Source organism: Cynocephalus volans, chromosome 7 (assembly GCF_027409185.1).
Source record: "Cynocephalus volans isolate mCynVol1 chromosome 7, mCynVol1.pri, whole genome shotgun sequence".
NCBI classification, from domain to species: Eukaryota; Metazoa; Chordata; class Mammalia; order Dermoptera; family Cynocephalidae; genus Cynocephalus; species Cynocephalus volans.
In genome coordinates this window covers 39,387,916-39,401,974 of record NC_084466.1, presented here as the reverse complement: position 1 = coordinate 39,401,974, position 14,059 = coordinate 39,387,916, and the positions used below count along the sequence as shown (strand labels likewise).

Genomic DNA, 14,059 nt, shown 5'->3' with positions numbered 1-14,059 from the left:
AACTCTACAGCCAGGGAGCCACCTCCCTTTGCACCCACCCTCTGATCTCCAGCTGGTGCACCCCATTGACGAAAACCAGTGGGCAAGGGAACCAGTGAGCGAGCAAGTCCAGAGTAGGGCTCTAAAAATAGGATGGAGAGTAGGTCTAGTGGGACTCCCGGCAGAAATCCGGCATATCACATCAGTAGTGCAGCTTAGGCACAGTAGCAAACAAAAACATGTATGAAGAAGGAACAATACCGCGGGGAAACTCAAACTCCTTATTTTATTGCTAAGAACTCTTTGGCCCTGGAGTCTTGCAACATAGATAATTTTAAAGGTTTTGAATAGAGCATGTTCTTAAAATTATACATGCACACATGGATACAGCAAAGGAGAGTACTCTAGTTATTACAAACTCAAAATGTTTGGTGGAGAATTGGCAGACCAGCAACCTTTGCAGACTCTATGTACAAAAGGTGGTACTCATGGGGATCTTGACTCTATGTACAAAAGGTGGTACTCATGAGGATCTTCTTAGCTAGAGGAAGTGAGAGGTTTTGGACATGGAGAAACGAGAAGTACAGGTACAGGCTCCTTAGACTGATTTTGAGCTGCTGTGCAGTTACTAATTTAAGCACACTTCACTCACGCATGAAGACAAATATAACATCTTTATATTTTCTATGACTATCTGATCTCACTCATAAAGTCCCAACATATTAGGTAGCAGGGGAATTAAAAAAACAAAAAACAAAAACCTACATTTAGTAGTACAATTCATTAATTTATGCCAATCTGTCAACTTGAATTTTTTAAGTAACAGCCTTTTTTTTTTTACATAAATGTCCAACCTGTCTGATTTCTTCCACCACTCCCTGCTTGACTCCATAATGGCAACTGAGCATACAAAGAAGGAACTAAAGGGGCCTCTGACAGAGGGAAGAAGGAAGAATCCACATGCAGCTCTTTTCAGTGTCCTCTAGCAGGAAACCTCGGCTGCCTGGTAGGCACTGGCTCTGCTAGTATCTATGGATGGTTTTTTCACAATTTGATCAGAAGCTGTAGTTGTCTCTGCTGAACAGGCCCCAGCTCACCGGCTCCTGTGGGAGTGGAGAAGCCCAGTACCATGGCTGTGACCAGCCCTTGCTTCTGGTTCCAGGAGGTCTAACTCTCAACCACTGGGCACTTCATCCCCACTACCGTGATCTCCTCTGGCGAGCTTCCCCTTCAGGCTTTGTTATCCACCTGCACCAGTCCATTTGTGTTGCTATAATTGAATGCCTGAGACTGGGTAATTTATAAAGACAAGAGGTTTATTTGGCTCACAATTCTGGGACAGCTGCATCTGGCGTAGGCCTCAGGCTGCTTCTACTCATTGCAGAAAATGGCAGGGCATCCTGCTGGTGCAAGCAGATCATGTGGCAAGAGGAAGCAAGAGAGAGAGTTTCGCACATGCTCTCCTTTTAAAGCCATCAGAACCATACCACCATTAAACCCTCAAATGGATTAATCCATTCACTGTGGCATGGTCATCACAATCTAATCACCTCTTCAAGGCCCCACCTTTCAATTATCGTAATAATTTCAAATTATCCCACCCTCAACAGTTACAGGGAGGATTAAGCTTCAATGAGTTTGGTGGACATTCAATCCACAAACCATCCCTCTTTAGTATCTTGCCCACTCCACCTGAGTACAAAGTACGATTCACGAAAGCCAAACTCAAACCTCCCTCACCTAAGCATGCTATGCTTTTACTCCAAGGTATCGTCCAGGGACACCTGTGGTAGAGGCAACTCCCAAAGTCACAAAGGCATGACTTGGGCCCAGAAAGAGGAGATCAGAACGTATCATCCCCTGCCTCTCCTACCCTACTCTCCTCTTATTCTTCCCACAATCGCCAAGACTGGTGAAGGCAGCTTGCCTCTGCTTTGAACCCTGAGATCTCCCCATAAAGTAAGACACCTAAACTATAGTCAAAGAGTTCTCAAAGTTGGGTCTGGGGAGCCCTTTTCAGGAGGTCTGCAAGATCCAAACCTTTCTCATAGTACTAATATGTTATTTGTCTTTTTCACTCTCATTCTCTTTCAAGCACACAGTGGAGTTTTCCAGAAGCTACATGATGTGTGATATCTTAAAACACCAAATGCATAAAAGGGTATGAGAATCCAGCTGTCTTCCAGTAAGCCAGACATTTGCAAAAATGTTAAGCAATGCCATTCTTGTAATTTTTTTCAGTTTCAGAAAATATAGTGTTTTTAAATGAAAATATTATTTATGTTAATGGATTATTATTGATATTTTAAAATAAGTTAATGTGTATGTATTTTGTAAACTTCTCAGTTTTAAGTTCTATTAAGTAAATATCAATAACCCATGTAATCAAGAACTCTTTGGGGTCTGGAAAAGAGAAAAAGAGACCAAAAATGGGAGACCTGCTGCTCTAGTCTCCCAGACCCACTACTTGAAATTAAAAAGATGTTATTTAGAGATGCCTTCACAAAGCCACAGCCTCACTGAAGAGCTCAACAGAATCAATGCTGACCAAAATGCTCCAAATGCTGTTTCAGGCAGCATCAGCTTCTCCCTCCCCAGACCATAAGCCTATGGTTCACACCTGAAGGTAAGATGTTCAGGTAACAGAGCTGATAGGTATTAAAGTAAGTGTTTGAACGTAGGTTTTTCAGTCTATAAAGCCTATCTGTACTTTTAGCTACTGCAATAATTTTTGTTAATCATTTTATATGCATCATGAATGTTCATTATTACTCTACAGAAGGGAAAATTCACAGCTCAGAAAGTTCAAGAGACTTCTCCATTTTCACACAATAATGAGAGAATAAAGTTTCTTAGAAAACATGCAGCATTGTCATGTGCTAAATGAAATTAAACTAGATTTCAAGGTACCAGCTACTGTTGCTGGAGGCACACAATCTAGTAGGAAGATTCTTTTATTCAGGAGTACAAAAAACAAAGAGAAAAAAATCTCCCTATGGTTTTAATAATGCATTCACACTTTTTGAAACTCTGTTGAAGATACTGTGATTCGAAGGTGGAATTTAAAAAGGTCTGGCTTAATATCTGCAAGATATTGTCCAAGATACTCTTCTATGTGAGAGACAATAAACCATATGTGAGATTCTGGGCTCAGGTAGTAGCCCTTCAGGGGCCCAAGCAGCAAAGGGTAACAGAGAATTAGAGGTGTGCAGGCCCCCAGTATAGCTGTAGACAACATGGCAGTCTCCCGAGTGCTCCCAGAAAGGCACACTGCTGGTGATTTTCAATGAGGACACTCAAATAGTAAGATGAACAAAACTTTTCCTGAAGCACAGGGCTCCCCGGAGAAATGCAAAAGCCTGGGAGCAGGTCAGGTCCAGGCACTATCAAAATTCAACTATTAATCTTGGTGAAATAACACTTTTACCCATAGGTTGATAAAGCTTAGGAAATACATATGTATTACATACCCTTGATCAAGCATATCACCATAGTGCACCATAAGTGGTTATAGAAATACAATAAAATTCTTATATTGTAGTTTCTGAGCCAGCCAAAAAATTTAAAAAGTGTTTATTCTTATGAACATAGAATGACTTTTTTTACATGTAGTATCTGTGCTTATCAGTGTAATATCTGATACACCCCCTATGTGAAAACAAAGCAGTAAGTGGGTTTTGGGATCAGAGAGAGTAAGAGCTTGGTTCTTTGGCACTCAGGGCAGTAACTGTAATTGTTACCCCCAAGGAGGCAACACCAGATGACTGCACAGAGCAGGTAGAGCAAACTCCAGACTCTATCTCCTTCTACCAAAAATCCATTTAACACTGCAACCGCAAATCAGATATTAAACTGGATATTTCAGATATTAAACTGATAAGAACAGATGCCACACTTGACCTCAGCCAAGAGGCTGAGAAGCACTCATAGAATGACTCTTATTTCAAAAGTGTTAAAGGAAAAATTATGATAATTAGAATTAATATTTTTTAATGCTAGATATGATTCTAAATGCTTACTTAGAGTGAATCCTCATCTTATTGTCTGATAGAACTGAAACAGAGATATTATTATACATAGAGACTATTATTATCATCTTCATATTACAGTTGAGGAAACTGGAGGAAGAGATTTGTCCAAGGCCACACAGCTAGGAAGTGTTAATAAAATATGCTTTTTAAATTTTTTTCTCCTCAAATTGACCTTAACAGTAAAACTCTGGCACCAGATCTGTAATGATACACATTTACATTAAGCTTCAGTGTATTTGTAATATAAAAGCTCCAGTTCTCCACTCTCCATCATACACCACCCCACTTGTTCACAAATATCCGTCTCAAATGGTCCTGAGCAAAGCAATCTGGTTCAATTTGCTAAGGGGGCAAAAATTCCCAGTAAGGTTTAGTGATTGCTACAGTTGGAATATTCTGAAATCAGGGCCATGTTCCTGTCATGGCAAATTAGGTCAACATGGTGAGACACAGAACGATGCATGGGATGACGGGATGTAAAAGTACATTATTAACTGATGTCCTCTCCGTTTTATTTTTCCTTGGTGACATTTAACAGATTGAATGTAGATGTTCAGAAACACAAAATGCTCTGTTGGATGGTTTAAAAGAGGTAGGGGGAGGAAGGAATCGCACATTAAACTGGCATTCACCATTACAATAGGACATCGACTACTATGAAAATTTCAGAAAACATTACTTTTCTAAAAATGGGTTTTAGAAGTTATCCCCTAAGTAGTTCAGTATAGTATTGCTCGTTACTGTTTTTAAGTTTAGCAGAGCTAATTTTGTAAACCCCCAGATGGTAAAAATGGGAATTTTAAATGTAAAACCTTATAATTGTATATGGTAATATTATTCAAGGATTAATAAAAGTGTGAACATCTTAAACCTGCCACTAGCTGTAATGAACACCAGAAAATGGTTAACTTTTGGAAAATGGTATGGAGGTTCCTCAAACAATTGCAGATAGATCTACCATATGACCCAGCTATCCCACTGCTGGGAATATACCCAGAGGAATGGAAATCATCAAGTCGAAGGTATACCTGTTCCCCAATGTTCATCGCAGCACTCTTTACAATAGCCAAGAGTTGGAACCAGCCCAAATGTCCATCATCGGATGAGTGGATACGGAAAATGTGGTACATCTACACAATGGAATACTACTCAGCTATAAAAACGAATGAAATACTGCCATCTGCAACAACATGGATGGACCTCGAGAGAATTATATTAAGTGAAACAAGTCAGGCACAGAAAGAAAAATACCACATGTTCTCACTTATTGGTGGGAGCTAAAAATTAATATATAAATTCACACACACAAAAAAAAAAAACTGGGGGGGGGAGAAGATATAACAACCACAATTACTTGAAGTTGATACGACAAGCAAACAAAAGGATATTGTTGGGGGGGAGGGGGGAGAGGGAGGAGGGAGGGCGGTTTTTGGTGATGGGCAACAATAATCAACCACAATGTATATCGACAAACTAAAATTTAAAAAAAAAAAGAAAACTATAAAAAAAAAAGAAAATGGTTAACTTTTTATTTTAAATCTTTTATATTTTAGACAACAAGTAAGACAAAGAGGCAGTATAGGTTGGTGGCTATGTACGTGGGCTCTGGAAACAGATTCTATGGTTAAAATCCCGGCTCCACCACTTACTAGCTGTGTAACCTTGAGAAAGTTACTTAACTTCTCTGTGACCCTATGGTGTGAAATGAATTTAATAATACCTACCTCATAGAAACTTTTATGAGGAATAAGTGAACTAACATAAGGAAAATACTTTAAAAACTGCTTGGTACATAGTAGGCACTTAATGGAAGTTAGCAATTAGTATCATCTTAAAACTGCTTGACTTTCATTGCTGTTCTAATCTAAATGTCTCACAAATAAAACTCAAATAAGTGTGACTTCTTTCACCAAAGTTAAAACAAATCCAAACACAGAGCTGTATTGGAAAGAAATATAAATCTCAATTCAAAGGGCCTGAAAAGAACTTAGATTTTAATGATGGGTTTTTGCAAATACAGAAGTATCCACACCAAAAATTCTAGCACATGTGCTTTCTTAAATAACATTTATATTTGTCATATATATTTTTTAAATGTCACAGTGATTATTGTACAGACAAAGAAGTTACAATGAGGGATGCAAATAAGAGGTTGCTGCAATTGTCCAACAAAGAGATGAGATTGGAATGAACTATAGTCATAGAAACAGATGTGGAAAAGCAGAGTTTCTTTACTAAATATCTAATAAATATAACAGGAGGCTGTTTCCCCACAATACAACCAAAGTAGATGAAGACAATACCAAGTTCTGGTGAGGATATGGAGACACTAGAACCCTCATATACTGCTAGTGAGATTGGAAAATAGTTTGGCAGTTCCTCAAATTGTTAAACATAGAGATATCTTATGACCCAGAAATTCTATTCTTAGGTATATGCCCAAAAGAATTAAAAACATATGTCTACAAAAAAAAAAAGTATACACAAATACTCATAGCATCACTGTTTACACTAGCCAAAATGTAGGAAGAACCCAAATGTCCACTAACTGATGAATAGATAAATAAAATGCAGTATGTCCATTCCATGAAATAATATTCAGCAATAAAAAGGAATAAAATATTGATAAATGCAACATCACAGATAAAACTTGAAAACATTATGCTAAATGAAAGAAACCAGTCGGACACAAAAGGCCAATATTCTATGATTCCATTTATGTGAAATATCCAGGGTAGGTAATTCCATAGAAACAGAGAGCAGATTAGTGGTTGCCAGGACCTGGGGGAAGGGAAAGATTGGGAGTACTGCTGTTGGGTCCAGGTTTATTTTGAGGATGATAAAAATGTTCTGGAATTAAATAGTGGTGATGGTTGTACAACTCTTGTGAATACATTTAAAAAACCCTGAATTGTATACAAAAGTATAGCAAAATAGGAAAAAATAAGTTCTAATGGTGTACAGTAGTGCTAGACATCTATAATTAACAATAATTTATTGTATATTCTCAAATGGTTAGAAGAGAGAAGCTCAAATGTTCTCATCATGAAGGAAAAATAAATTTTTAAGATGATGAATTTGCTAACTATACTGATTTGATCATTACACATTTTATACATATATGAAAATATAACTCTGTACCCCATAAATATGTACCATCAATAAGTTTTGATTAAAAATAAATTCCTTTAAAAAGGAGTAAGTTGTACAACATTTAATCATACTTTTTAAAGCTGTTACAAAATTATAGAAAAATTCATTAAAAAAAGATATCTGAGGAGCTAATTTTTTACTCTCCTATTCAGAAAATGGATGGTTTTTAGAGAGACACCCTAACAGACCCACCACCCAGGAGCAGGCAAGGCAAGCAGCAAGCATGCCCAGGGTCCTAGGCAGAAGCCAAAGGCAGCACCCCCCAGCCCAGGAGCACACTGAAAACACCCCTTCTGCACAGGTGACCCCTCACATCCTCCACCATAGCCACCGCTGCCACAAAATTGGCTCATTGCCACAGTAGTAGTCACAACCACCATGCAGGTGGCCTGACAGACACTCAACTGCATTGAAACAAGGAGAGTCACCGTCAGAGACCAGAAAAAGAAGACAAAATCTCTCTCCTCAAAGCCCACTGCAGAGTAATAGAAGAAGCAACTGCTCCACCAGATGACCAGACATCAGTAAAAGAGATAATAGAAATACTAAAATCCAAGAAAATATGACACTACCAAAAGAAGAGTAATTCTCAAATACCAGACCTTATAGAGCAGGAAACATCTGAAATGACTGAAAAAGAATTCCAAGCAACAATTTTAAGGAAATTCAATGAGATATGAGAAGACTCAGCTAGACAACACAAAGAAACAAGAAAAACTTCCAGGATATGAAGGAGGAAATTTACAAAGAAATTAATGCCTTAAAAAAGAACATAGCAGAACTCATAAAATTGAGAGATATACCTAAGAGTTCCCTTAAAAAATTTCCTTCAGGGATGTGAAATTTAAACCTCTGGTGATGTAGACTAACAATGTTGGTTATCTCCCGGCAGATGTACCCTGTGGATAACAGTTATTATTTAAAGATGTTTCATGTACCATCAAATAATTCTCAGATCAACCACACGAAGGAAAAACAATTGAAAGTTAACCAACACCACCAAAAATTAAGAAATTTTTTCACAGTACTCGAAGCAGAGGGGGACTAATTAGCCTTGAAAATAAAATACATCTCACCCAATTAGAATGATTACCCAAGGAACTATTGGTACAATGTAAGGTGGAGTGAAAGAGAACATTGATGTTTAAGCTTTCTAAGTCATCTTTTAAAAAACTAATTGGATGTTAATTGATTTACTCTTAACACGCTCCAAGTTTTTTGGTTTTTGATTTTTGGTTTTTTATGGCCACAGAAGCTTGGATGCCCTTGAGGTTTATGTAAGAGGAAGATACACCCAATATTTGGAAGTTGAAGACTAAAAAGTAAAGAGTTTTAGCTTTACAAATTACACTATAAAATTGGGTTTTGTTGTTGTTTGGGTTTTTTTCTTTTTAAAAAAATCTATTATGTGCTATTGATATTTTACTAGATACTTAATTCATTTACCTTAGCTAACTAACTTTGGATATATTTCTACAGAAGGAGGCTGGAATATTCTCACCTTTCTTCATTCTTAGGGTGAAGTCTGTAAACAAACACAAATGAACCAAAGCTCTTGAAGTTCTCCATATGAATTACTGTAAAGAGAATTTTAGAAGAGTCAGAGAACCAAGTCTTTCATTTTTATGTCCATCACTTTTAGTCACTTTCTCCTTCACTTATTGACCAAAAAACTCCCAATAACAGTTCTGAATGTGATCAAGATATTCTCTCCCTTCCAAATTGTGAAGAGAAGATAGGTGAATAACAGAGAAAAACATTACTTTGCTACAGGATTCTGTCTGAAGAATAATAAAGATTTTTCACTTAAATGTACCAGATTATCAGGGTGGTGATTTCATACTTGCTCTGAAACATTGAAAATACTGAAACATTTAAAATATAGGTGTTTGGCTGAAAGAATGAGCTGGAATCAGTCCTAAATACTTTTTGGCAGAAGAATAGGAACTTGCTTCTTCAAATTTTGTAATGATGCCAAATGTTCTCTCCTCCATTGACTTTTCATTAAAAATGCTCACCTTCCAAGTGTAAAAAATAATAACAATCAATTAAAGGTAGCATAGCAAATGTTTTATATTTTTTGTGAAATTCTAGCAATTATTTCAATGCCAAGTTGTCTCAACCTTCTTTATGCTGTGAAAATGGAGCTATATTTTCAATAATCAGCTAAATGAATTTATGCTAAGCTAATCATCTTTCTTAGGCCTTAGAAGATTTTTAAGTTCTGTTTTGTTTTGTTTTGTTTTTAAGTGAAGGATAAAGATGCTTTTCTTTCACTTTTTTTTTTCTTTTTTTAAATGCACCTATTACATTTTACCACCACTTACTAGGCTCAGTTCTACATTCAAACAATCATCTTCAAAGCATTTGAACATCTGCTCTTATATTTGATTCCTTAATAAAAGAATTCTAAGGGACTCATGGGTCTGAAGATCACAAGTTTGTGACTCAAAAACAGGAAATAGAGCACAGGTGATAGTGACAGGTAAATTCTCCAAATTCAGCTACTTAGGAGATAGGGTGCTCAGTGGAAATGGCATGATCCTTGTATTTTAAAAAACCTGGAATCAAATTCTAACATCCACACATACCCATCTCACTAATTTTATGATCTTTTTTGATATTTTAATTTATTAGAAGTTACTTTTCTTTGTCTATAAAATAGGAAAAATAATATTTCCATCAATAAAATGTTAGCTTCTTTTTCTCCTTTTTTTGTGGAAATAGAGAGTTCAACCCAATGGACAGAAAAAAGAACCTGCCCAGCCTGAAACTCCTTAGTCCCTCAAATGAGCTCTCCACCTTGCTTATGTTGCCACCTGGTATGCATTAGCCTTTCAGGCTGGTTTTATGTCTTTCCAATCTTCTTCTAAGCATTTGGGGTATTTGTTATCATAGCTTATACTCAATAAAAAAATGACTCTTTGAATGTTATATTTTTCTCTTTCTGCAGTATTGTTTTCTTTATTATAAAATTAATGGCATGATTTTTTTCCCCCAGTTGTTAAAAAGATGCAGAAGCTACGTAGTCTTTGTTTTGTATTTGTTAGCTTTACTTCCCTTTTATGTGACAGCACTTTTCATTTTGCATGACATTATATACCAAGTGCATTTTTTTCTGTTATAATTTAAGCTTTGGTGACAATTGTATTAATTACATAATTGTATAGAAATTTAAAGCAGCAGTTATATATAGAAATTTGTATAGATGAAGAGGGAGCTTTTGGATAAGCTCTTATTTTAAAGAAGCATATTCAAAGAGAAGGTAGAGCTCAAAGAGATGGCTGACAAAGACCAACAAAAGGGCCTATAAAGCTTTAGTACATTCAATGAAGTCTAGAAGTGCACTATTTAATTGGACCCTTGGTAACTGGAGCACTTCAATTTTGCATGTGTTATCATTGTGAAGAAAAGAATATCAACAACTGAAAACAATTGCTCCTGAAGCTAAAAGTCTGTGATTTTATGATGTATATCCCATCCTCAGTGCTGACACAATGCCTGCCGCATAACAGACACTCATTAGAATGTAGAATGAATGAATGAATGAATGACTAGGATTAACATTTTCAGAAGTACATGGCTTAAAAAAGATACAAATTTGAAGAAATGTTAAATCAATTACATTAATATCTCAAATACAATTAAAGTTTAGGAAACCAAAGGGGCCTTAGAACAAATACCTCAAAAAAATGACACATTCAAAGATGGAAGAAAGAATTCTAATTGATATAAATACCATTTTAACATCAGAAGTTTCTTTCAAAGAAATCATATATCCACATATATAATTTTAAACAAGGTAGGTGCAGATATAATCAAAATAACCCCACTTATCTCCAGCCACACTAGAAATATCTCAGTTCTCATACCTGATTTTGTATGGCCTTATGTTACATTTTTCTTTATACTATTCTCCCCATGAGATATAAGAAACTATATCTTGCATTGGGTCATTGCTGTTTAGCCCAGCAAGTCTTCAATTTACTGAAGAGATGGACAAGCAAATTGAATGTTATGCTCCTTTTTTTCTAAATAAATCTTATTTTTCCATTTACTCCAAATATATCAAACATTCATTCCCAAAGGAAACAAAGAAGAAAAAATTGCCAGGGAATTCAGTGGAAATTTCCGATGAGGGAGAAGTTAAAGTGTAACTTCTCTTGACAAAAACTCTGTCCTAAGCCATTAGGAACTTGTATAACAAGCAGTTCACTCTTCAGGTCAACCAATGCTTCCTTAATGCTGTCTTGCATTTCTTTTGGCAACAAGCCACTTCATTTTAACATTTGACATACTCCTTCTCTTTTGCCTAGCCCTGCAAGTAACAGGACATTTTTCCCTGCCTAGAAATCAATTTTATTCTTTTTCTATTATGCAGAAAATAAGATACTAGGAGTTAGTCAACAATCTTACACTTCTACCCCCCACTCTGCCACCTAATATGTTATACTGCAATCCGAAAACTATAACTTCAATGTTAATATAAAACAAAATAATTGCTATTTTTGAAGTCTACAAATTAACATTTTCACTATATGGTTTATTCACAATGGGAAGAACTACTTAAAATAAAAAATCTACAAAGTTTCAGCAAGTTGATATTTTTGTTTCAACATTCAGTATTTTAGGAACTCTTGCTAGTGTAAGTCATGATAATTGGTGTTGTGAGGAAAATAGTAAGAAGACATGGTCTTTGCCCCATGAAATATATAATTTAATTGAGGAAATAAAACTATTGAAAAGTTTTAAAATTGCATAACATAACAGAACCATATTCTTAGAAGTAGAGGACTAATTAAATGAATGGGGCAGGAAAAAATATATACCAATTCCTCGAGGAATAAAAGATCACTTGAGCTAGACTGAATTTGGAAGGCTTCACAAAGAGAGGACTTGTGCTGTGACTTGAATGATGGATGGGATTTACAGAGGCAGAGAGAAAGAAGTGCATTCCAGGCCAGCAGGATTGGTTTAAGCAAAAGCATAAAATCAAAAAAGTTCAAGGCAGGTTAGGGCAGAGTTGAGCTAGAGTACAGTGCCAATGAAGTGCGTAGTTAGAGCTGTCTGCAAAGGTTGCAGCTATGGTCAAGGTCTTACACTGTCAGAATAAGCCCTTTAGAGTTCTTCTGATAGGCGATGGGGAGTCACTGAAGTCTTTGAGTAGGGGAATGACAAGATTGAAGGCGTGTTTTATGACCAACTTGCCAGCAGTATGAATGATGAATTGGCAAGAAGAGAGGCTGGAAGTAGGGTGAATAATTAAAATTGAAAAGCTTCTATAATAAGAGAAGTAGGAAAAGATGATGAGAAGCTCAGCAAGAATGCTGGCACCAGTAGAAGGGAGAATCAGAGAAAGAAATGCAATCAAGAGACATTCTGAAGAAAGAATTGACAAATACTGGGGACTAGTAAGATCTGGGAGACAAAGCAGCGCACCTCTGGCATTAAACTTTCAGGTCTCTATGACTAAGATCTGCTTTACATTTGTACAGCAAACTGCAATTAATTTGCACAACATTTTCATACTAGAAATAAAGAAATGGAACCTCTTGTAGTAAACACTATCCCTTCAGAGGATGGTATAAAATGCTCTTTCAACTGCCTACTAGATAGCTTAAGGGTGCTGCTAGGCTCATATCCCCGTGATCAGCTTTACAGCATGGCTCTCTATAGTACTTCACACTTATACTGAGTCATCCATCCCTCTTCTGACCAGGCATGGATTGAATGGACAGAGCAATAAAGACTGCATGGGGCCATTCTGGACCATCCAAACCCATAAATCGGGGATTAAAATCTGGAAGTTTGTCAGCTGCAAATCTGGAAAACTTGGGGCTGAGAGAGCCATTTGGGGAAATCTATGAAGGAGTAATGTGCAAATTTAAGAAAAGAAAGAGAGAGAAGGAGGAGGAGAGGAAGGAGAAAGAAGAGATGGAGGAGAGGGAGAAATTGGCAGATAAGCAGAGAAAAGCAATGACAAGGCACCGTGTTAAAACCAGAGGGCAGGGAGAGCTTCTGCCTTGATCTGCCTGACTGATCAGTTCCTGGCTCCCAAAGAGACCCAGCAGTTCTTTCTTCTTGTGGTTCAGTCAGTATTCTGCTTTGAACTTCTCCTTTTGCTTAGCTACTTTGAACTGATGTCTCTTCCTTGCAACAAAATTATCCCTGGCAAAGAAAACTTCATCCTACCACCTTAGAGTGTCATGACCTGAAACAGAAGAGCCAAGAGGAAAAGCTGCTTTTAGGAGTAGATAACAGGGGGAGACACTGATTTAGTACAGATGATGGTTGAAATGCTTTCATCAGTGAGCACGTGGTGGCAGAAGACAGAGACCCTTTATCAGGAAGGGGAAGAAAACATGGGAGGATAATCTAAAAGTTTGCCAGATTTCCAGTGAAGATCATTTAAAATGGACTGAAAAGGTGGGTAAAAACCAGGCTTTTCCTGAGCTATTTCCTTTACCCTTTGTAAAGACACAAAGCATATTTACTTTGAAATAAAATGGGCTTACAAAACAAATTTTATGAAAGCTAATAATCTTTGAATTCTTTTAGTGAGGGCAGAAAAGTAAATGTGAGTTAAATTTGAGCAGCTGAAATTTAAAGTTTAAAATTTTATTTTGACTGTAATCTTTCTATCTCTAATTCCGTAAAGATCTTCAAACATGGAATGTACCAGTCTTTTCTCATAAGCTCAAGTCCTTCTTTCTCCATGAAATCTTCTCAGGCAGTAACAGTAAATTAGCAGTCTACAGTTTTAAATCTGAAAAAATTTTCAAGACTACCCCAAATAAACCTATTTTTAAATTGAATACTAATGTCTTAATTATGCTTTTTTATGCAATATTTTAAAGTATTAGCATCTGACAGTTAGAAATAGGTTTGACATGTCA

The 14,059-nt window shown here is 36.6% G+C and overlaps 1 non-coding gene across 1 annotated transcript; it reads right to left on the bottom strand.

Moving 5' to 3' along the window:
- Positions 1-3,707: 3,707 nt before the first annotated feature.
- LOC134382890 (U2 spliceosomal RNA) lies at positions 3,708-3,904 on the bottom strand. The gene has a single exon (XR_010024147.1). It is a non-coding gene; the product is annotated as a U2 spliceosomal RNA (small nuclear RNA).
- Between the last annotated feature and the right edge of the window lie 10,155 nt (positions 3,905-14,059).